The 23,940-nt window shown below is 40.7% G+C and overlaps 1 long non-coding RNA gene across 1 annotated transcript; it reads left to right on the top strand.

The window, feature by feature from the left end:
- Positions 1-1,176: 1,176 nt before the first annotated feature.
- On the top strand, positions 1,177-23,315 carry LOC121342652. The gene is made up of 8 exons (XR_005953590.1): positions 1,177-1,249; positions 1,382-1,426; positions 2,638-2,706; positions 3,574-3,713; positions 14,505-14,690; positions 19,720-19,854; positions 20,494-20,615; positions 23,110-23,315. It is a non-coding gene; the product is annotated as an uncharacterized LOC121342652 (long non-coding RNA).
- Positions 23,316-23,940: the final 625 nt, after the last annotated feature.

Genomic DNA, 23,940 nt, shown 5'->3' with positions numbered 1-23,940 from the left:
GTTCTTACTATGAACATTTTGGTCCAGGAGCTCCTGTCTTAATGCAGAAAAACGTTGCTTGTATATTCCAAGCCATTAGACCTGGCTGCTGCTTTATTTTTCATAATTATTTGATACATTACTTTCTATTAAAATAATTAAACCATGAATCTTCACGTTATTTACAGTTTTTCTCATGTTATTAAGCTGTAATTTGACCAAGAGATATGAGCATAATTTACCATATGATTGCATAGCTTTTAATGTGTGCTTCTGCAGTGAATAGCAGCTATTAAGATAAGTGGTTTGCCCTGTAAAATGACATGATGTCATAATATTTCTCTGAAAATACAAAATTAAGTATCATTAAATCCTATAATTAGGTAGCTATAGGTTATATTTGCAGCTTGAAAAATGGAGTCAGGCAGCCTGATTCTTCTTGCTGTAGTATTCCAGGAATTTTGTCAAAACTGTACAGGAGCAAGTGTTGTGCTTTATAGAACATGAGCTGCTTCCCCAGCCCTGTATTTCAGTGTAATTCCCTTTTTGTTCTCTTTCCAGGAACTGGGGTTTCCCAACATGTTTGTAACAGCAAAGCAGCTGTTCCAGGAGCGTGTATATTCTTTTTTTAAAATAACAAATGTGATTTTTGTGTCTATTTTTCATATTCTTTAGAAATCATGTGAATTTCATACATGATAGTGTATGATTGATCATAAAATTTTAATTTTTTTTGCTTTGGACAGATATTTAGACCTCTTTTTTTCCTTGTCAAATTTTCATAAAGTTTTGGACAGGTTTGTTGTTTCTTTTAAATCTCCATCTAATTCTAAAACAAAATAATTGCTTTTTTTTTTGTGAATTTAACCTGATTTGTATTACTTCCATACTTCTAATTTATTTTCTTATTTTCTGAGTCATAAGATATTTTAGCAACTGCTGTAGTTAATTGATGTCTGGTATTTCTCCTGATTATCTCTATTCACTTTTACCTCTGAAGGTACACCATGTATCTCACATAATTTTTATTCAGTGCTATATATACATTCTAAGTGTTTTTAGGACAAACTACTCCTTTGAAGGTTACAGCTGTAATGTTAGAGGGGTGTTCTGAAGCTCACTCTGCCTCCGAGAGCCTGCGGTGCCCCTGGTGCTGGACGCAGTGAAATAAAAGCTTTGTGCCATCTACTGGTGCCGCTGGGAGCTGCGGCGGACCCCAGCCTGCAGCGGGGGGAGAGAAAATTACAATGCTGTTTATTTTTTAATGTCTGTAAGTGCTAACTCCTGTTAAACACGTGCTAATTAACTCACGCATTAACCCCTTTCCCACTCCTGCCTTCCCGACAGTGCCCTACATCTTTGTCCCTATTTTTAAAGACTCTAAAACCATTTTGTTTTACAGGCAGGGCAGTCATGTTTTAACAGAGTGCAACAGTCCAGGCTGATGGTGAGTGTGAGCACGGTTTGTCTAGACCTGTTACTCTTTCTATAATAATTCCTAATTACAGTGTATGTCATGATCACTTATAATTAAATATAACTCCCCCAAACACGTTCTCCCCTATGGGTTTTCGCTGATGCTTGTTCCCTTGTTAAGCCTGGAGTTATAAAGCTGCTGGGATGGGAGACTCCAGCTTAACTCAGTGCAGGGTTAAATAAGGCCTTTTAGCTGAAACCTCTTTGTATCCTACAGCCTCATAATAGGCTATTGTATTTTCTGGGGTTTTTATAAGGCTCAGATGTCACACTCAGTTCTTGCTTCTTTCAGTATCATCAGTGTTATCACTCATGTGTTTAATACATTTGCTGTACATTCTGATCACAAATATTATTTGTTCTTTCTCTGCTGGTTTTTACTTTATCTCTCAAGGACATAAAGAGCAGATCCACAAATGCTCCAGTGTCCTTTTTGTTATGGTTGTTCTATGCAAAGGGAGCAAATCCAAGAAATTATTAGGAAAAAAAAAACCAAAAAACAAAAAAACCCAAAACCAAAAACAAAATAACAAAACACCCCACCAAAAAAACCCAAACAAACAAAGAAAAAAATAAATCCAAACCCTTTACAATTTAGACTATTATGTGCTTTGGTATCATGTTCAAGGGTCCAGATACTTTACTTTCTTCCACACTCAACTCATTCCCAAATGAAGTGTAACCTGCAGGAGACACACCTGGCCTAGAAATGAGGATTCTTTGGGTCTGCTTCAAATGAAACCCAGTTTATCCTGTCCAGGAGGGAGGTATTTTTCTCATTTGCAAAGGGCTTGTGGATTTTTTTGGTTGAAAATACTGTATAAGCAGCTATTAATGTATATTTGTGCTGGTTTGATACATGTACTTAGTGATCTAATTGTGCATACTTTGAAAACTTGTCTGGGTGGGATATTAAAATTCTTTAATTTTGAATTATCTAAATGCATATGTGTGTATTAAAACATGTTACCTGCTACAAGTACAGGTACAAAAATCAATACAGTAAATTAGTTTGATTTTAGATCGTATTTCAAAGTGCAAATATCAATTTAAGAAAAACAGTATTGCTTTCAGCAAAGCAGAATTTTACCCAAGTGTGAACAGGTGGATTAAATTATATAGGAAATATACTCAGCCTTTTAATATTTCAATTTAATATTTCAATGTTTTCTTCACTTGCAGGTAAATGCCCCAAACAATCATCTTTGCTTATTTTGTGACTGATTGTTACACCTGGGAAAACGAGCTGCAGTAAGTGCACAGTTAACATGAATTTTCATGGAGGGGAAAAATAGTTAATTATTGCAACAGTACAGCTACTATGATCAGAGCAGTGACTCATGCAAGTCAAGCATATAATTGTCCATGTAATTTGTTTGAAGTCAGCTGGGCTCCAACATTCTTGTTCCTGTGTATAGCTGTTAATTTTTCTTTATTTTCCCTTCAAAATCTGCTGGAATTTGCTGCGAGATTGTTTTGTTTTAATATGTGTGTTATTGTTAGAAAGATGTCAAGTTGTGTCTGACAGCCTGAGAGGGGCAAAACTGCTGCAGCTCCACGTCCCCAGCTCCTCTCAGGAGCAAGGCTGAAAATGTTTCCCATAAGACCCTGGCACATCTCACATATTCATTGTTTAAACAAGAAGAAGCTCATGGTTTTTATATTCCTCCTTATTCCCTTTTAAATGACTGTTGTTGCTGCTCTTACGCTCTCTGTCATCTGTAAAAGGCTGTGAATTTGGGTTAGATTCACTCCAGTGGGAAGTATTGTAGACTGGAATTTAAATCTAACCTACTTTGTATCGGTGGAAGAAAAGAACACACTTTTACTCTGGACAAGCTGGAAACTGCTGCTTAGGATTGAAGCAAACATTTACCTTCTTTAATGTACTAAACACAATTTGTTTGCAGCCTCTCGGAATCAGGAGATAATGGCTGTGGATGATCTAATATTTGCAGGTTTATACAAACATTTTTTAGTAGCTCCTACTGTATCCCAGTGAATTAAAAGCAATGGTTTTTAACAAATTTATACAAGTGGGGAATACTTTTCACTAATAATTTTGTTTCTTCTAAATTCCAAATGTATTTTCTGTTCCTCTGCATTTCTATCTTGCAGTCATGGGTAGAGCTGGCAGAAGTCCCACAGTTTCCATATACCATGTGTGCCTGTATCTGTGAGGTTTTTATACAAATCCCGTGCTTTATGGGCTTGTGTCCGTGCAGAGCACAGTTGGCTTGCTCTTGTTCCCAACACAGGTGAGTTAATTTCAAGACAACGTGATAGTAAATATTTCTTTGTGACGGGAACTGGCAGGTTCTGGTTAATTCCAGCAGCAGGGCCCCAAGGTCCACCATTTCCATAAAATCACCTGCAGAAGGATTCGTGGCTCTTAGCAGGCTGTCATCCTGCTAAGAAAAGAAGTAACAGCCACCAATTGCTGACCTAAATTAGTCAGCACAAAGGGGTTTTTGTCCTAAATTAGTCAGCACAAAGGTTTTTTGTCTTCAGAGGACATTGTGATGGAGACAAGCTGAGGTACTTCTGGAGGGTATGAAGAGCCAATTTGGAAGACTCTTAACACCTTCTGTCATTTAGTCATGAGGGGAAAAGATAAGGAAAACCTCCTTTGGGAGGAGAGATGATTGGATAATACTGGTATAGAATAGAAATTGCTGTCAGTGGTGGAAATATGCCTTTAGAACTGGATCGATACTTCTGGACATTATGGGAATCATTGAATTTGGTGATACAGAGTTGGATCATTAACAAGGAAAGTGGTTCTGGATGCAAAGGTTCCACCAGAAACAAGACTCTGGGCTTTGGCAGGTGTTGTTCATCCTAAAGGAACTCTGTTGGGAGAAGGGATGGTAGAGCCTTGGATTGCAGGAGGTCTGGTGCTGTTCCCCCTGAGTAAAACATTCATGGTTGTAACTAAAATGTAATGGAATTAATCTCTCAGGGTTATGTTTTGTGTCTGAGAACACAGTGAAGGCAACACACTGGTCATGGTAAAACGTTAAAGTTTAATCTCTTACTTTCCTACTGTCAATAAAACTAAAGAAAAGCTGAGTCTGTAGGGCCTAACAAGCTTGGGACTGCCTCCTGAAGCTTTGCATCAAACCCTCCTCACTGTCTCTGTGTCTTCCCTGATATTCTGCACATTAGGAGCAAACTCCTCCATCCCTTCACCATGAAACTTGCCCTTTATTTTTTGCTGCCTTCTGTGCTGACTGTACAGCCCTGCTTTTTTAGCAGCACTACAGGAGTGATGCAAGCTCCTCCTTTGACCTCATATGGCTTCTGTTCCTGCTTACCCAGCCAGGTCTTTCACATGCCTCCTGTGGCACTGCCACCCCTTTCCATGTTCCAGGACAGCAGGGAACAGACAGCTGGCCTTGAAAGCCCAGCAAATTCAGTCAGGCTTCTTTCTGCTCCTAGAATTTATAACCTTAAAGGAGCTCAGCACAGGGTCCAGCCCTTTTTGCTTCTGATTTGTTATGTTGGAAGGTGTGAGAAGGAAAGGTTAAGGATCACAAAGGAGAGAGCATTTTTGTCAAGGCAGACATCTGATTCTCTTGTTTTGGACTTGAGAGCTGTGAAAAACACGTTCATTCTCCTGTGAAAATTTAAAAAGTTCAATAAAGGACAATGGAAGACAAGGACCATAGAGCAAAGGAGCCAAACCCTCTGTGTGGTACCAGCAGTGCCAGGCAGAGGCTGGCTGCTGTCCCTGGGGGTCTGGCAGGACAGGGAGCAGGAGCTGGATTTCTCACAGGTCAAAAAAGAAAGTTTGGTGGCAGGAAGAACAGGAAAGGGAGAAGTATGTGTGTCCTTCCTCTTCAAGTTGTCTTTTAAAAAACATGGGAGGTTACTATAAAAAGCTGTGTGGAGGTAAGACAGCTCCACATTGCTACTCCTTTATATTTAGGGCCCCAATTTGCAAAATCAGCTTCAGATTCCACATGTGTCAGGTCAGAGATGTGATGAAAAGATGCCTGTCCTCAGTGTTCTCTGTGTTCACTACAAAATAACAGCCCAAGATCCTGATTCTCCTTGCTTTAGAGTAGGTGCAACACAAACATCTCTACAAATCGGGTCTTTTACTTGCAGCAGGAACTGTGTAGCAAACTGCCTCGTTCCTACTCTCCTCTCCTACTCAAATTTTCACTTTGTCCCAGCGGTTTCGCTCCCTGTTTTCCCCTGGCTGCTGGAATGTGCACGAGCAGGGCCCAAAGCAGAGCTGGGAAAGGTCAGGCCAGCCTGGGGCACAGCGAGGAGCCGGCTGGGCAGTGGAAAGTTACAGCCCTGAGTGCTGCAGGAGCTGCCCTGCTCCTCGGGAAATGTGATACCTGCTCGGCAGAGTCCCTGTGGAAAAGGCTCAGTGCTGCTCTTCCAAGTGCTCCTCTGGTTTGAGGGGAAGAGAGAGTTTAGGGTGATCTATCATGTGTATTTATTAGAGGAAATATGCTTTAATCCCCCTAATCTAAATCTGCTACTTGTAGTGCCAGGGACTGCAAATATTTGTGTTTCATCAGTGTTTCTTCACTGAAAACTATCGTGATCTCAGACATGATAATTCTGCATTAAAATGGTAGCAAGTATGAGAAGAGTGATGGACAAAAATAGGACAATTCTTACCAAATCCTATTCTGTCTTTACTCCTTCCCTGTGTATTGTATCAGAGCACACTAACACAGCTGGCAATGGTATTTGCTAGTAGCTGTTTGTGTTTCCAGTGGAAATCAGTGGTGAATCCCAGTGTAAAACTGTCTTTCATCCACAAGAAAGAGCTGTTTGTCCAAATTTCATTTGCTGGATGTAACATGGAATTTGTCTTTCTGCTTTTGGTAGGAACTCGTTCAATGCTGTTTAATTTAATTTTAAATCACATTCTAGTAACTGCTATAAAAAAGATCTGGGTGAGGGTTCATGACAACAGTCCAGCTATTTGGCACGGGTTTTCTGTAAACAAACCGGTGAATTGTTTAACCAGTGTGAAGTAAGAATTCCCCAATGCCTTGTGAATGAATGTGCTGCAGTTACAGAGATTTCATTAACTAATGTGAACCTCCAAAAGAAAAGGAAGGACAGGAAGAAAACCACGTGAAATGCATGTTGCAATTGTAGCTGGAGCTGTGGGTCATGCAGCATGTTTTGAGTCTGGTTATTTGGAAAGGATGGGGTTTTCCTTACTGTGAACTGACTGTTCTGCTTATATTTCAGTTATGCCTCAAGTCTGATAAGACAGGGAACTGATCAGAACTTGCTGGTCTTGGGAGCCCTGTGAGAGCTAAACCAGCAGTAATCTGGGCTGTCATGGACCTGAAAGTGGTTTGGCCATTCTATTTAGAGACACACCAAAATATAGACATATTTTATAGTGCTTGAGATACCAGCATGTTTCTAGAAACTTTTATCAGAAAAGATAAGAGTTGGAGCAATTCGAAGTTTATCAGACAAGGGACGTTGTCAGTTCAGGGTGACTTTAAAATACAGGGCAACCCGTGTGGTTTTAAGTCCTTGGAAGTGCATCACTCGCTGATGACTGAACTCTGACACTGCACCGAGACAATTCAGAACGAGTTAGTGTATCACTAGAGATGTGATTTACAATGCTGGTCAGAACAAGCTGATAGCAGCCACGGAAATGGAGCTATATAAATAAGCTTTGGCAATACACCCCACGAGTGTCTTGCAAACTGCTGAGCATTTAGCACCTGCTTGCTACTGTTTTGCACATCCCTTCACTGTGAGAGGCCACATGTTAACACTGAGTCTAGCAAAGACTTACTCGACTCAGTAATCACAAGCTTATGCAATAACTGCAACATTTCAAATGTTGCTTTGATTTTTTTCCCCCCAAATGTTGCTTTGATGATTCTAATGTGCTGTTCACACAGGAAGTCAGGCAGGCTGATTTAAGTGGCTGCCCAGCTTTGTGGGAGTGAGAGATCATCTAGACAGGAATCCAGCTCCAAAACTCTGTTATCCAGGGTCTGCACTACCCATGAAATTCTCAGGCTTAGGTTTTCCTCACCAACTACTCCATGAAATGCCATGGTGATAAGGTCCATGGATGACCACCAAGTGACCAAATGGAAAAAGGGCTGAGACCTACTTTCTAGCCCTGTTCCTGGTTACTTGACTGACCATTGACAGCCTTTCCTGAGCTATATTCCCAGCCACCAAGTGACCAAATGGAAAAAGGGCTGAGACCTACTTTCTAGCCCTTTTCCTGGCCACTTGACTGACCCTTGACAGCCTTCCTGAGCTCTATTCCCATATCAGTGAAAGAGAGAAAAGCAATGTTCTGAGCTGGATCTGTGTCCCCATTCAGTTAAATACCTAATCCTGCTCTTTTACATGAAGACTGAGGTAAAGATGGCATTTATCACTTCATTGTGACATCTCAGTATGTTCAAGAAAGTGTCTTTTCTGAGAAATTTGCAGGACAAAAAAAAGTTCAAGCACAAATTCTGCACTCAGAAAGCGTCTGTCTGTGTGGAAATCCTGTTGTCTAACAGGCCTTCCAGTTACCTCATGGAGAAAGAACTTTTGCTCAGCAACCAGATGGCTAAAACACAAAGAAAGGACTCTCCTTGGAATATTGACATCCTTCCTTTTTGTGGGCTATACAGCCAAATTTTTCTTCCATTTGAAAACCCAGTTCTCAGTTCTGGCTGCACCTGGCAGCAGCATCACAACTTTTGTGTGATATTAACTGAATAAAGGAAGATATGGCAGACTTGGAGCATGCAATACTTAGAGGTGACACTGGAACATGAATGTGTAGTTCATTAATAAAGATAAGCAGGAGGATGATCTTTTGTTGCTCTTTCGAATACCTTGGGCAGGTTCTGAAAAGGCTAAGTCTTTATTTTTCTTAAAGCTTAAACAGTTCTAGATGCCTTGAACACAAGAAATAAGCAGCAGTTAAGCGAGCATTGCTTTTCCTGCTCTAACAGACTCCCCCTGAGCTGCCAGGGATGTTTGTGACCTCTGGCATGACTCTTCCAACGGGGCTGCAGAGCCAGCATGAGCCCAGGCTGCTCTCAGGGTGCCTTGGACACTATCAGTGTCCATGGAGCTGTTCAGTGTGAGCTGGCAGGGTGGCAGTGGCTTGCAGGGCTTGTTTAGCATTCCTGGAGGCTGCAGATCAGCTCCAGCACTGACAGAACCCACTGCAGTTCAACACTCTGTTTTGGCTATGGCTTGTACTTAAAATCCATCCCTGGCCAGTGAGTGGCCACAGATTAAAGGAATGGCACACTGGTACTGATCAGGAGTGCTCTGTGACCTGCTTGGGAGAGCAGAAGGGATCTACCATCAGGCTTAGCTGGAGACTGTAAAAAATGAATTTAATTTAGCCCTGTAGTCAGCCAGTGGTTTGGGAAAAGAGTTCTTGCTTAGGGCAACAGATGGTTTCAAAGTAAAAAACCACCAAACCCAAGGTAATATGGATTTGGATGGAAGACTTTGTCTTTTAAACTGGACCCCAACACCAAGAAAACACAAATTTTTCTTTTTACTATTTTAGGAGTGATAACTATTTTTTTTCCATTTGACTCCAAAATGAGTATCTTAACTTCAGTGGGTTTAAACCAAACAATTGGAATATGTGTACTTGAAGCCAATTCTATAGTTCTAGGAAATCCAAAGCTGATTTGCACAGTTTGAACTTCCTGTAGGAATAAAAAATATTAGTCCTTTGGTAGCATAGCAGTGTATGGCTGTATTGAAATTAGATTTACTGTCCCCCGAGCTTGCTGGATCACAGTGTGTCCCGTGGTGTTCTAAATACCCCCACACTTAACAGTGGGCTGGCTGCAGGGCAGCGAAGGAAAAAGAGCAATGTTCTGCACTGATAAGCTGACACCACACCCGGATGGAGGAGACAGAGATTAAAAGGATCCTGGTTAAGTCTGCACTGCCCTGTGCTGGGTCTGTGAAGGAGCAAAGCCCAGGGTCTCTCTCCTTCTTACCTGGTGCTGCCAGCTGAAACTTTTCATTTTAGTATTGGATCCCCACATGGCAGTGGAGTTTGATGTTTAACTGTATCATGTGTCCCCTTCTAGCAAACTCTGAAATGACTGAATGAAATAGAGTCATGCAGGACTAATGGGAATTTTGATTTTTGTTGTTTGGCTTTTTTGTGTGTGTGTTTTGGTTTGGTTTTTTTTGGTGGGTTGGTTTTTTTGTTGTTGTTAGAGAGCACCATAAAATCTTCTGCAAATTCTGAAGAAATCCCCAGGTGAGGCTTCACTGCCACCTCTCTTTTCAGCACAGGGTTGGTGTTCTGCTGCTCGGGGCATTGAGTGACACCCTGGGAGGAAAAGTTCTCCTGGCTGGGGGGCTGCTCCCTGCATTTGAACTGAGCTGCCTGACCCACCCAGGTAACTTTTTATTGAGATTACTCTTGGTTCTGGCACAGTGAGCTTCCCTTTCTCCTGAGCTGGCTGTAACACAGGCAGGCACCAATGACTACCATAATCTAGTAACTTCATTTTGGGGTGAAAAGCTAAAGAAAGCCTCAGTCTGAGCTCATGTCTGTGTCTGGCCTGAAATGTTATTGAGCCTGAGATTAGTGATGGGTGCATTTTGAAAGCAGTGGATTGAGGGTCCAAATGATGAATGGCAGCATTTTTGGGCCCTTACTGAAAATATATCCCAGCAATTTCAAGGGAAAACAGCTCCCACACCAAGGAGTACAACTGCAGGAGACCCATTAGTGTGTATGTAGTTGGATCCAAGTAAAATTAAATCCAAAGTGGCAGTGGCCCAGGATGAAACTTGATGCTAATTGTACATAAATAGCAGAGGGACTGTCATATGACAGGCTATAATCAATAAAACATTCCTGTTGGGACCAATCTGCATGTCAGGTGTCCTTTCTGGAATGGAGTGCTGGCACTGCTGTGTACCCTGATTTAAGAGTTGTTCAGGATTTGCTCCTCACAAAAAAATTAATTTCTATTTCTTTTCACTCAAAAGATCTGGACTAAGCAAGTGAACGCGACGTTCTGTGGTGTAGCTGCTAGGCACTGTATCTATAGTTCTGAGAAAATGATGTGTGTGTAGAAGTGCATTCTTGGAGTAAAATTGACCTTTTTCCCCTAATAAGAAATTTAGGATCTTTTGTTTCACCTAATGAGAAAGCAGAGCTCAGCCTTGGTAGATTCTATTAATGGGGTTTTTTTCTTTGCACAATGTAACGTGATTGGAATTGTTCTAATACACAAGTGTGGTGAGTAGATAAGATTTTTAAATTGTTTTTTTTTTTACAAGACAGTTTGGTGCTCTTTGTGATCACATCACAAAGTGCACATTGAGAATTTGTTCGCTGATTTTTTTGTAAATCCCAATTTCTAATCATTTGCAGTTACAATTGCTTGTGGCTCTAATACTCTAATAATTTCTGAAACTTGACATGTAGGAAATTTTTTCCTTACTGAAATTAAGCAGAACTGTATTAAAATGATAATGGGGAAAAAGTGATGGCTGCAAAGGAAACTGTAGAACCAGGGTTAAGAGGGAAAGCCTCTTAAATGGATGAAGAGTGTGGTTTCATTTAAATGAAAAGGAGGAACTAACCTAAATAATGAATGAAATGTGTGATTTCATTCAAATGAAAAGAAGGAACTAACCTAAATAGAAGTGTCAAGAAGATGGGCACCTGAGCTGGAGCCATGAAATATTCTGATAGAGAACACTTGCTGCTTGTGAGTGTTTGGGAGTTCCACTGACTAAAGTCAGTGTGATCAGATTGACTTTTAAATAAATGCCATTTTCCTTTTCATAACATCTCATACAGAATTTTGTTACAGGAGTTTCCTACAACAAAGTTAAAACCTTATTGTCTAAATGCTTGGAGGGCCAGAGAATTGTATAAAAATTAGTATATTATGAAAGGAAGTTGCAGGAATTTTCCTCCAACTTGATAAGTTTTAAATCTACTAAAAGAAATTGATTTTAGTCCTCTACACCAAAGAATCAAAAATGCCCGCAGAGAGAAGTGGCTGATGAGATGAGCCCTGTTAAGAGCTGCCCCTCCATGTGACAATTCCTGCTGTCCCCCCTGTTTGGAGGAGGCTTTTGGCATCCTGCAGCTTTGGGGCTTGCTGCACCCAGGCAGCTCCCAGCTGGCAGCTCCCCTTGCAGCCACTGCTGGCAGGAGGAAAGTCCTCAGTTCTGAGGACACAGTGTAGGAGCTACTGTGGTGCTCTCTCCAATATCCAGTGTTTCCTCTCCTCCCTGTGCTTGTGTCTCCTGTTCCAGGAGGGCTGGGTGAGGCTCATTTGGAACACAGCACTGATGAAGGTCCCTGGGACCTTGAGCACTTCTCAGAAGGGTGCAAATAAAGTTTGAAGGGTGCTGTGATTTGGGCCTGGCAGGAATTTATCTGGGGTTGGAGGAATCCTTGGGGATTATCCAGCTAAATATTTAGCTACTGAAGAAAACCTTCTGTTCTCATTTATACCACCATTTATCTTTTTTGTTGTTGAGTCACTTATTTAAGACTAAATTTATGACACCTCTTATTAGATCCAGTTTCCATTTAGAATCCTGAAGTATCAAAAGCATAGGATATATCTCATGTCCAAAAAAGCAAGAAATTATTTTTATTTTATTTTTATATTATAGTATTATTTATTTTATATTATTTTATTTTTGTTTTTATTATTATTTTATTCCAGGCAATGCTGGAATTTCTTCCCTGGCCCTCTGAGGAACATCTCAAAGCAGAGTGCCCCACATCAGGCATCATTCACAACTTCCCTCTCAACCAACCAAAGAATCCCTGAGCTGTATTTCCTCATTTCCCTTCTCTTAATAGTCCATTTTCCTTCCCCACCTTCTCACATTGCTGTCCTGGCATCCCCTTGCATGTGATATTTATATAGTTCTTAGCTGGAAATGGATTTCTTCTGGACCTAGGATGGTCTGGGAATTGCATTACACTCCAAGGTGACTTTCCCTGTAGTTACAGCTCTGTTCCCTGTGCTAGCAGGCATCAAAGTCCTGGCTCTACCCTGCTCTTGCCATGTGATGCATTTTTCCTCTTAAACAAGGAATTTCCTTGAAACAATTGTTATTTTTAGCCTCAAATCACATGACAGTTTCTCATGTCACATTGTGATTCAGCTCTTTCATCCAAACAGGTGAAGAAGCTGTCACTATTTTACCACAAAACTGTTGGTGTTTGCTATTTAGGAGTCTTGAGCTTCTGGGATTGTCACAGACCTCCTGGAATGAAATTCTAATATAATTCTGAAAGAGGAATATAGATTAAATCAGTGAAATTTGCCTTTAAAAGTTTTCCCTTTCATGTGATAATCTGATTAGAACTGAGGCACTGTTTCATATTTTATTACCCACAGAGGAGAGGTTTATGCCAGGTTCTTGCCTCATGTTTGATTCAGATGTTTGTGAACTGTTGGTAAATGGCAAAACATCTCAATGGGGTTATTTGCATGGAGCTTCCTGAGCATTAATCATACTTCTCTAGAAATAAACCTTTTTCTAAAGGCTCAGAGGCTTTATTTCATGTGGATAAACATAGAACATTTCACATCATTTCCAAAGTGCAGCAAGAACGTTTCTCTTGTGATTTTTTTTCTTTATAGATTGCCAGGAATAATGATGGAGTTATGACTCTGCAGCTCAGTGTCAATCCACTCACTCACCTGTGCTTTTGGAGAGGGCAGGGTGGTGACTAAATCATTACTTTCTTTTCTTTCTAGGAAAGATTAGTTCATTTTACAAATTTCAAATAATATTTTCAAGCTGGTTTAAAGACAGCATTGGGGTTTGTACCTTAGGCATTTGACTGTGCAACCCAAGCATAATATTTGAAGTGAGGGGGATCAAAACTACACTAGCTTCAGCTTGAAATGATTTCTGTCAGTACTCACTTCTTCACAGTGTTGCATTCTTTTATTAACCTGTTTTGTCCCCTTGAATTTCTTTGTCTGGACAATAGAACACTTCAGTGGAGTTACTGGAGGTGATGGGCCTGACTCACTGTGACAAACTTGTAAAGTATTATGATTTCTGTAAAAATTAGTCACAACAGAACTGACCAGAACTTATCTGGGCATCTAGGAGAGATGAGAGTCCCTCTGATCAGGATAATGGGATGCAGTAGTGGTAGCACTCCATGCAGCAGGAAGGAATTCCACAAGATGCAGACAGAGGTGTGTGTGTGTGTTTCTGGTCCAGGACAGTGGTGTGGGTGTGCCTTACACCATGGCTTTTATTGCAGGCACTGGGAGCTACTCAAGGCAAGAACAGAGTGTTTGGGAAGTTGGTGTGTTTTGGATCCTACTGGGAATAACAATAATAATAATTAGAAAAAAAGGTTTTCTTGGTTTTTAGCATGAGGCAAACTTCTTGTCTAAGGTGCTGACCAACTGAGTTGAAATATGTTTGTATTTGCTGTGGGATCTGAAAGTGTTGAACCTTATAAAAGCTTTCATGGTGCTGAATTCACCCTTCAGGAAAGTCACTGGAAGGCTGGGACCTGTTGCTCAACACAGAAAGAAGCAAAGCACAATAAAATTTTGAGTATCTTCCCCTTAGGCCTCAAGGCTCCAAATCCTGTGGAAGGCTGGGCTTTGCTGAATGATGGGGGTGATAATGTTGCATTCCCTGCTCACAAAGCAGCTGCTAGAGCTGGCATTGGGATGGGGCTGGGAAGTGGAGAGGAATCCAGAGCCCTGAGGATCTTCTGGCTCCTCTTCTGCCTCACAAGGCCTTTGGAGAAGCTCCTGTTCTGCAGCCCTGAGGATGGCACGGGGGTGGAGCTGGGCTTCCAGGAATGCTCTTGGAGCACATGGGATGCTGGGCCTTGTTTTTCTCTCTTGCCTCCTTCTCTCAGGGAAACAGAGCTGTGATTTCTCTCTCCCTTCTCCTCCCTGTAGAACTGGAGCATGTGTTCCACAGGGCACTTTCAAAGTAGGTTAAGGGGTTGTCTGGTGCTTAAACATCAAAATAATGCTGTGACCTAGTGGGTAAAAGTGGGTTTTGAGGTAATGGTGTGATTCCAGGTAGTTCTTGTGGAATGGATCTGCCATCAGCCCCTTGGATCTTGCTCCTCTGGTAAATGATCTGCTCTCAGGTGATGCCACCCAGCTGTGATTGTTGCTGCTTGCTCACATTACCCTGCAATTCCTTCATTTTGGTTTTCTGCTTGACTGGGACTGCAGCAGAGTTCTGACACAATCTCAGCCAGGGTAAGAAAAAAATATTTTCAGATGTCACCAACCACCACATTGGTTCATATGTATCTTAGCTCCCAGTCCTCAAGTGCTGCTATTTTTGACAAAATAAATGGGGTTTGTTATTTGCTGTTCATTTATACACAAGTTTGTGGAGAGAAAATGGCATTTTTGTGCACATCTACTCTAAATCTTTTATTTTAGCTCTTGTCTGACAACAGAGAAAAGGATGCAATAGAAAAAAGTTCAGTGGAGGGAGAAAAAGTACTGATGGCTTGAGGTGGTCATTATACTCAGATATAACTGTGTTATAACTGCATAATGCTTTACTTTCTCTGTGATTCTGAGCCTGCAAACCTGCTGGGAAATTTATGTTCGCACTGAAAACCGGAGCACATGTTGTTTAGAAATTTTATATACTCATTTTATAGCATGAGCAGTAGGTTCCCTCCAGCTTGCTTTGCTAGTACTGATTTTTGCATGGCTGGAGTTTTCTTGTTGTAACAGATAATGCCTTCTGAGATGAGTAATGGCACAGAATATTGGAGTGGTTTTCTTCCTGAGCAGTCAAGGACAAACCAAAACAAAAGAAATGTGAGCAGTCACACCCAGTGTTGCATTTTTGTGATCATTATGTACAGGGCACTGCTCTTGAGAATACACTTGGAGTCAGTGTGGTATTTTCAGCTTCAGCGCTTTTCATGTGGCCAGAACTGGATTGAAGATTTTTAGAATTTCCCAGTTGTGATATCTCTTAAACACCAGTTCAAGGGAGATACACAAGTTCCACTGGTGTTCTGTGTGTGCACATCTTTGAAGGATCACTTAGAGGTTGGCTATCAAGGTGCTGAGCATCCTTTTTTCTCAGAAAAAATACCCCAACAAACCAACTTTCATTATTGTTTTGCAGTAAATAACTTTTCATATCACTTCCTAAAAAAATCCCTTTTTCCTCCTGTTTGATTTTGTCCAAGGCCCAATTAGAAATGGTGTTCAGTGGTCACATTTTGAGATGTATTTAGGCACAGAAACACACCTTGGAGAGTTTTCAGAAGTGTTTAATATTTGGAATGTTTTCCCACGTCCAAGTCTCTTCTGTGCTGCACAGAAAACAACTCCTGTTGAGAGAGAAGAGCAGCTGAATTCCAGTGACTTTCTCCCTGTTTAGCTGGAGAGAGTGAGGCTGTCAGGACTTGTTCTCAGTTTCAGCTCAGTAATTCCTTGTTTGCTTCCCTGCTCTCTGGGATCCTGGGGAGGAAGTACATAATATGGGTGTAATTTGAGTACCACTCTCTAGTCCTGCTCTTTCTGACAAGAAAACTGCTTTAGATCACAGAGGAGCTCTCAAATTCGTTTAGGCTCCTGTGCAGGGACACTCCCTGTGTTTATTTAACAGCACTTCGAGTTTCTGAGCACCAAAATAAATTATTTGCACAAAACCCCTGACATTTGTCTGTGATAAATGTGAACCTGAAGATATTCCCTGAGCTATGTCTAGCATGAACTTTATTCACTGCAGGGATCATGTTTATACTATTAAAATTTTGGGCAGGTTTTTGAGGATGTAACATTTTGTTTCCCATTGCATGAGCAAAACTGTTTATTGATGACGAGAAAAATTGAAGGTTTTGATTTACAGTTTGTTTGCTGCTTCATCATTTCAGTATCCTACATTTACAAGCATTTAGCAAGGAGTTTAACACTTTAAATGAAAGATTGTTCATAGGAGTAAAATAAAATACAGGCAGAACCTTCCTCTCACCCTGTCCATGGGTGTGTCTGGCAGTTTGCATATTTATCAGATTAATTTCCATCAAGATAATTAATTGCAGAGATTTGATGAGTTGTAGTGTGACCAGAGATGTTGAATGTTGGTAAATATTGCCAAATTTGTGAGGGTTTTAAATTATTATTAGGCTAAAGCAACTAAGAGTTCATATGAATGTTCCAGAAATTTCAGGATTTGATTTTTTTTCCCCAAACCATGTATCTGGCATTTACTTGTCCTTTTATACTGACAACGTTTGTAAACAATAATGCATCTCTATACAAATGTACACTAAAAATGAATCATTAAGGGTTTTCAGCCTCCAACTCCTTTAAATCAATGCTAGAATAAATTTGGCAGTAGATCACAGGTTTGTTTAGAAGCTGAGGCTGAGAATTGCCTACAAAATGGTCTGTTTAGCGCTACCCTTAATTTGTGGGTGTGATTTCTATGGTCAATAGACACCAATTCTCTTCTCTGGTTGTGTCAGCACAGCTGAAAGGTGCAGGCAGGAATGGTTGGTTAAAGGTAATAAAGATTTCATGGATTTTACTGGGGGCACTTTTAGAGAGTTGCTCTGCTTCTCCCAGAGTAACCACAGGAAAACCTGAGAAGTTTTGAGAAATTCCAGAACTCAGGTTTGAATAAATAATTGCTCAACAATTAGCCCACAAATATTTTCCTAAGTGTCAAACTTGCTAATTAGCTGTTTGCCGCCCTACAAAGCAGTTTGCCACACTCTGAAATGCTGGGAAGGGGCTGAGCTTTAAGGCTTCATTGTGTTGGGATGGCCAAGCCAAGCTTTATGCAGAGCTGCCACCTTCAGTGGGGTTAGGAGCTCACAGAGGTTTGAAATTTTAAGGTTGGAACAGCTGCTGTCAGGTTGGGTGATGCCTCACTGAGTGTTTTGGGTGTGAAAGCCGACTCTGAGCTTTCAGAAGCCTCTTAAATGTTTGTGCTGTTCAAGATTTCAGAAAAAAAACCCCTTCATTAAGGAGCTGGTACTCTGTGTTAGAGAGGAAGTTTTGCATCAAGAGTGGTGACCAGGACAGAGCAGCTGTGAACAGTCCCTTTTAACCCCATTGCAGTGTCACTCCTCAGTGGGCATTGCTAAAGTAAACTTTGACAATTGGAACACAACTTGTTTCTAAAACTGAAGAATTAAATCTTACCCTAATCTGATTCCCCTGGCTTTTTTATGCCACACCACCCTCTGGCCCTTGCTGGGCAAGGCTCCTTCTGGAAGAGCAGGAATCTGTGTAAATTACAAATATTTGATATAAGAAGAAAATACCTCAGATATATTCTTCTTTATATTTTGATCTTTAAATAGAGAAATAGTTTATTTTGCTGTGTCTTTGCAGGGCTGCCTCAGTGGCTTGGCACATCTTGCAGGCACTCCACTCTCACCTCTGCTTGCAGCAGCAGTGTCAGTCACTGCAGCCTGTGAACACTGCATGGAAAATTCCCTCCAGGGCAGGCGTTTGGAGAAGATCCCTTTCTCCTGCAAGCAGAGCAGATCCCATTGCTACCTGGAGGGAAGGACTGCTCCAGAACAACTTGTCTCTGTTTCAGTGGCAGCTTTGAGTTCAGTCAGAGACAGGCAGGGATTCAGCTCTTTAATAACATACAGTTTACATGGTTTTTTTTTTTTTTTCCCACAGGGGTGATTTTCAGTGGTAGCACAGGTGGGTTGGGGTTCCCCTGAATTCTTTTGGGGAGATTTATTGGTTATGTACAAGCCCATCAACTGTTCTGCTGTGACATTGCCTGTATCTACAGCCACGTGGAATCCAAGAGCTTTGTTTGCAGCCTTGGATTCCAGATAATTCAGAAGCCAAGGATTTCTAGGATCATTTGGGTAAGAGGTTTAAAAAAAAAATTAAAAAATTACAAATCAGCCATAATCTGAAAATGGCACCTAGTGGTCATTTAGAAATGATTCTTGAATATTTGTGGTAATGGGCACTGAATTGTCTCAGTAAAATATGTTTTCATCTTTTGCTAATTTACTTTTTCAGTTTTAAAGCTGTAAGAATGTAAACCCATGAGAAGTTACTATAACAACACAGTAGCTACAGTGACATCTTGTTAAAATAATCATTTTAGCAGTTGGCCTAGTGGTGAACACAAACACAAGGACTCCTTATTTTACTGGAAGAATATTTTTACAAAGAACCCTGCATTATTTGGAGCATGTTAACTCTGTTCCAGATGTTTTACACCCCACCTGATGACATGAAAGAAATGCAGAAATAACTGCAACTCTGCCTCTTTTTTTGTTGATCTCATGAAAGTGTGTGCTCAAGCCAGCCACACGTCATCATATTGCCTGTGAAAGCAAGGGAGCAGAAGTAAATCCCTCAATTAATCACTGTAGAAAAAATTCCAGACCTGTAAGTGTTCTGCCCAAACGAGGAACTGAGGATTAAACCTCAGGAGCAGCCAATGCTTTAAACATTTCCATGAAAAGGTCATATCCACGTGGCTGGGAGCCAATATCACTTATCCTGGCTTTTGTATTCCCTGTCAGTCACAAAGGGGAACACACACATGCTGGAAGAAGGTAATTGTTGCAGATTAAAGCCTCATGTGAAATGAAAGAGCCATCAAAATTCTTTATAGTTGCTTGGCATGAGTTCTGATAATGCAGGCTTCTCTTTTATTATGGTTTTCAAATGCAGCCATCTAGCACAGACTAAACAAAAGTCCCCCAAGACAATAGGAGCAGCCTGTGAGTGGAGTGTGTGGAAGTGCTGTGCACAGCTGGAGCTGGCAGGTGAAACACAGGCACACAAGTCCTTGTTCAAATAGGAAGATTTAATTTTTTACTTTTCCCCCCACCCTGTGTAACTCTATCTCGTATTTTAGCTGCAAAGAAGATTTTTTTTTTTGTTCTGCTGTATTTTAGATCTATCTACCAGCCTTTATTTTACAGAGAAAGATCTTTTTCTCTTGTTGGGACAGTAAAAATGGCCAAATTTCCTGGTCCTGCATTGCTGCTTATCATGGAAACTGAAAAAAATAGTAATCATAAACTTATTTCCTGTCAAACTCACATGCAACACCTATTTTTGGCTCATTTTATGTGATAACAGTGTTAAGACATTTATAAAGGACACGTTGATCATTTTCTTCAGGGTTGTGCTTGAATAAGTTACACACCAAGGAGGAATGCAGGACTTTTTCTTGCAGCCATTAGACATTGTGCAGCTTCGTTGCTTGTTCCATTTGTGTTTTGCACAGGTGCTGACCCCTCTGTGCTCCTTGTTTCAGGCTCTGTTGTTCCTGGTTGAAGTCAACGAGTGCTCTGAGTGCACACAAAAAATGCAACCCAGTGATGCTTCCACCTGCCCAGTCCTCAAGGAAATATCAGCAGCCACTGATGGGAAGAGGCTTCCTAATTCAGAGGTGATTATTTTTGCTTTGATGCTTTTTAGTGCCTTTGTTGGTATATTCTGATCAGCATGATCCCAAAATAAAACTAATTCAGGCTGACAGATGCTGTCACACATTCAGTGTGAATGGAGTTCACTGAGATTTTGCAGTTTTAAGTTACTTAATACTAAAAAAACAACTGCTAAAACATTATCAGCAACTGCTTTAAGTGATTAAAAGCCAAAGTGTTATGCTCAATTCTGTAAATTCAAGATTTAAAAGCTCAACAAAGCTTTGAAATAAAATGCCAATAAGAAAAATATCTTTAAAAGTATTTTTAAAGAAATTACAAAAAAGTTGACTGGACTCAATTTTTCTGCTTGAATTTCTGCCAAAATCATTCAAATTTATGTAATTTCCCTTTTTTTTGTTTTTTTCTGAGCACTTTTTGATTCAGACAACTGTGGAATTTCCTGTTTTGTTTTTGTTTTGCTACTGGAGCTAAAGCAGCCAACAGCCAAAGCCATTGTAGAAAACCAGTCTTTCAGTGAAATTGAACAAATGCATGCCCTCCCCACATCTGCAGCTTCTGTTCTCTGACCAATTTCCTCTTGTGGTGATTTAGTCTTTCCAGAGTCTGCATGTTCACTCCATGTTTCTCCTTGTCCACAGTGAGCCCTGTTTCCCTCTGCAGGGCCTGTTCCAGTGGGGGATGTGTATTTTTAATTATCTGCTGTCCTTATTTAAAGAGATTTGTCCCTGCACGGTGTAAGTGTACCTCTGCTGGTTCCTTGGTGAGTACCCATGCACAGCAACGTTATTAAAGTTGTAATTTGCTTTCTCCAAACATTTGCAGCTATCACTGCTACATCTGTAACAGAAATTCCTTGGTAAGAGCACTTGAAACCAGTCCAGAGTTGCTTTAATTTTTGAATTGTGCCTGTGCACAAATCAGTTTCAGATTTTAAAGAAGAACTTTTTCTGTAGCTATTGAGATTCATTTTTCCTGACACTTTTCCATAGCTGTTACCCTCATCAGTGGGATATAAGAAAAATGATGATGATGATAACAATAACAACAATTTATTTATTCATCCTTAAAATACAGTTCTTTGTTTGTTTTTAAGAGGTTATTCAAAAGATAAGGGCATCCAGAGAAAATATGTTTGTTAGTAATATAGTTTAAATATAGGTGTTTGTCTACTAGTCTGACAAAGCAATAGTTAGGAGGAGGAAGCCTTGAAATGGTTTTGTTTCCATGCTGACTTTAGGCTCCTCCATAATTCAGAGCCTCACAAAACTGATCCAAAGCCCTCAAATCCTTGGGATCCCTTCCCATGGCCTTGGTATATTTTGGAGAAATTGCCACCCACAGTGTGACAGCATGTTTGGGATCACTCTGGAGACACCCATTGCACAAACTTCCTTTGTCTGGGGCTGCTTGGCCAGCAGGATCACCCGTCCCACTTTTAGGGGAGCTGCAAAGCTTTTTGTGGGAATCAGACCTCTCCCTATTACATAACACCAAGGTTTTGTAAGAAGAATTGTAAAAAGCTGGTTAAAAAATGCACCAAAAAGGTCCTTCTCCAAATTCTGGTTGTAACTGCTCAGAAGGTGTTGCACTGGATTCTTGGGCTTTATCAATTGCTTGTAAACATCCTTAAGCACTTGATGCTGAGGAATCAAAGTATTTTTCTCTTAGTGCTATTTTTAAACACAAAAAGGCCTCTCTGCTAGGTGGCAAAAGGATTTTAAGCTTCTGCTGGATGTGTTAGAAGAAAAAAATTTCCCTTAAGCCACTGGTTGCTGCCTCTATATTAATGCTTAGCAGGTTATTTCAATAGCATGCAAGTTAAATTAATATCCTATATTTGTTGCTGATGAATTTGCAGTGATAAATGTGAGTTTGTGTAAGTTCTTTGGCTCGTTTCTGTCCACAGCTGAGTAGAATTGCAGATTACACAAGCTTTTCTAGTTGCCAACAAAATGATGAATCAAGTTCACAGCACGAGTAGCCCATGAAGCAGAGCAGGAACTGCAGGAGAATGGTCTTGACACCTGCAGGTTGGAGAGAATCTGGTTTTTTGATAAAAAGGAGTAAAACCCCTTTGAACTCCTGTAAATAAATCCCCCCACCCCAGCAGGGGTGTCTGGGACAGTGAGGGCTGGGCAGGAGTGGTGAGATGAGATTCCCCATATCTCAGCTGGGGTCAGCAAAGTCAAATAAGGGAATGGGAGACAGGGAGAAATGTCTGATACTCCAGGCATGCTGCCTGCCAACATAAAGCAGAGCTGCCCTGAAAGAGGATTTAGCAATTTGCTCTGCTGGGTTTGAGATCCAGTGTTTTGCAGCACTGGAAATTGGAGTGGTTCATGCCTTAATCAGGATGGTTTGGGTGGAAACTGTTCCCCCTGTACCCACTGAAGACATGCAATGGGAGTTTTGCTGTAATGACTCTAATGAGCCTAAGATTTGATTGCACATCTTCTAATCCCACATTACTGGGCTGATTCATGACTCCATTTATTCCTCTTTGACCTTCTGGAGCCTGGAGGAGGCAGATTTGGCTTTTTGCCATATTTGTCAGCATTAGTAAAATCAGCATCTCTAAAACTTCTTGAATTCTGGGTAGTTCAACAGAATATTTTAAGCACAAGGAATCTGAAAATCACTGATGTGCCAAAATAATTCTGTCTTTTAAGAAATATGTAGTTTGAGAGAATTTTGGTGTAGAGTGTTTAGCTTGAAAGATGCCACTAAGAACTTCTTAGTGCTTGGTACAGTTTAAGAAAAAAAGACTGGGAAGACAGTTTGCAATCCTGAAAATTGTGGGAAGAATTGTATAATGAGGCTGTAGTTAATAATTGTTTGTAAATAGGCATTGTCTTAGTTCCAAAATCTGCCTTAAAATTTTTGGCTTGCAACATTATTGTACCTGATAGTAAAATAAATGGAGCTGAGCTTGACTTAGGTTCGGTGCTTTATTGGGCTGGAATAGATGAGATGACAGTTCCTAAAATGTTAAAGCAAGAAGCTTTCTGAGGTCTTTGAAAATAAAACTGTAGGGAGAAATTAGAAGCAAAAGATGTGTGAATGGCTTACAATCACTGTCAATGCTTGGCAAAACAATTTTTTTTCTTTTTAGTAATCTTTAATAGCATTTATACTCCATTCCAAGGTACTGCTTTGTAATTTGAAAATGCCAACTTTGTTGTTTTATGGTAAAAATCTTTCACTCTTCAGCGAGAGATAATTTCCCCTCTCCCTGCTTTCTTTTTTTCAACCAGGAGCCTCGTGCAGCTCGTTGCTGCCTGTGAGCCTTTTGTAACCAATTCCAAAGCACCTTCAAAGCACACTCAAATCTTGTCAGCACCGGAGCTCTTTGTAAAGCACCCCAGGACGGACAAAAGATGCTCATGGAGGAGTGCATAAGGTCATTTAATCAGTGTGCTGCCTTCTGAAGGGGTGGGTGACCCTCTGAGGGCTGGGCTGAGGTGTGAGTGCTTCACAGTGAGATTAAATTTCACTTTATAACTCCTTGTGGATAGTGGATCTTTAACTGCCCTCCCCTGCCTTGGGTATCCTCTCCAAACCTCGTCTGCTTCTGCAGGGAACAAACCTGCTCCCCACTGCTCCTGCCTTTGAGCAGAAAAAGCCAAGGGATGTGTGGAAGTACCTGCAGAGCAGGAAAAGCTGTAGGCTGACCTGGGCTGGACTTGAAAGAGGTTCAACCAACTGCCACCTTAACATGCTGCATTCAATAGCACAGAAAAATTGCAGTGCCTAGAAAATGAAAAGCTCATCTCCAATTAATTGCTGTGTGTTCAGCATCGGGGAAGAGAGGAAAAAACTCCAAATTAAACAGCAGCATGTTTCCTATCCAGAAGATTTTTTCTAGAAACACCACGAGCTGACTTTTTGAATCATCACACCAAGTACAGGGCTATGTCTCCCTGTAAGGCTCTGTCTGAGCCAAACTCCACATTTCAGTAAGCTCCATGTTAAATTAGGTGGTGTTTGCTCTGAGTTTTTTTCCACATATTGAACTTGTGCTGCCTTTAAATTACAGAATTTTTACTGTATCTTTATTTATATAATATTTATAAATATCATATAAA

Source organism: Onychostruthus taczanowskii, unplaced genomic scaffold (assembly GCF_017590055.1).
Source record: "Onychostruthus taczanowskii isolate IOZ18803 unplaced genomic scaffold, ASM1759005v1 scaffold55, whole genome shotgun sequence".
Taxonomy (NCBI): Eukaryota; Metazoa; Chordata; class Aves; order Passeriformes; family Passeridae; genus Onychostruthus; species Onychostruthus taczanowskii.
The sequence above is the reverse complement of the archived record's forward strand: the minus strand, read 5'-3'. Positions and strand labels throughout refer to the sequence as shown.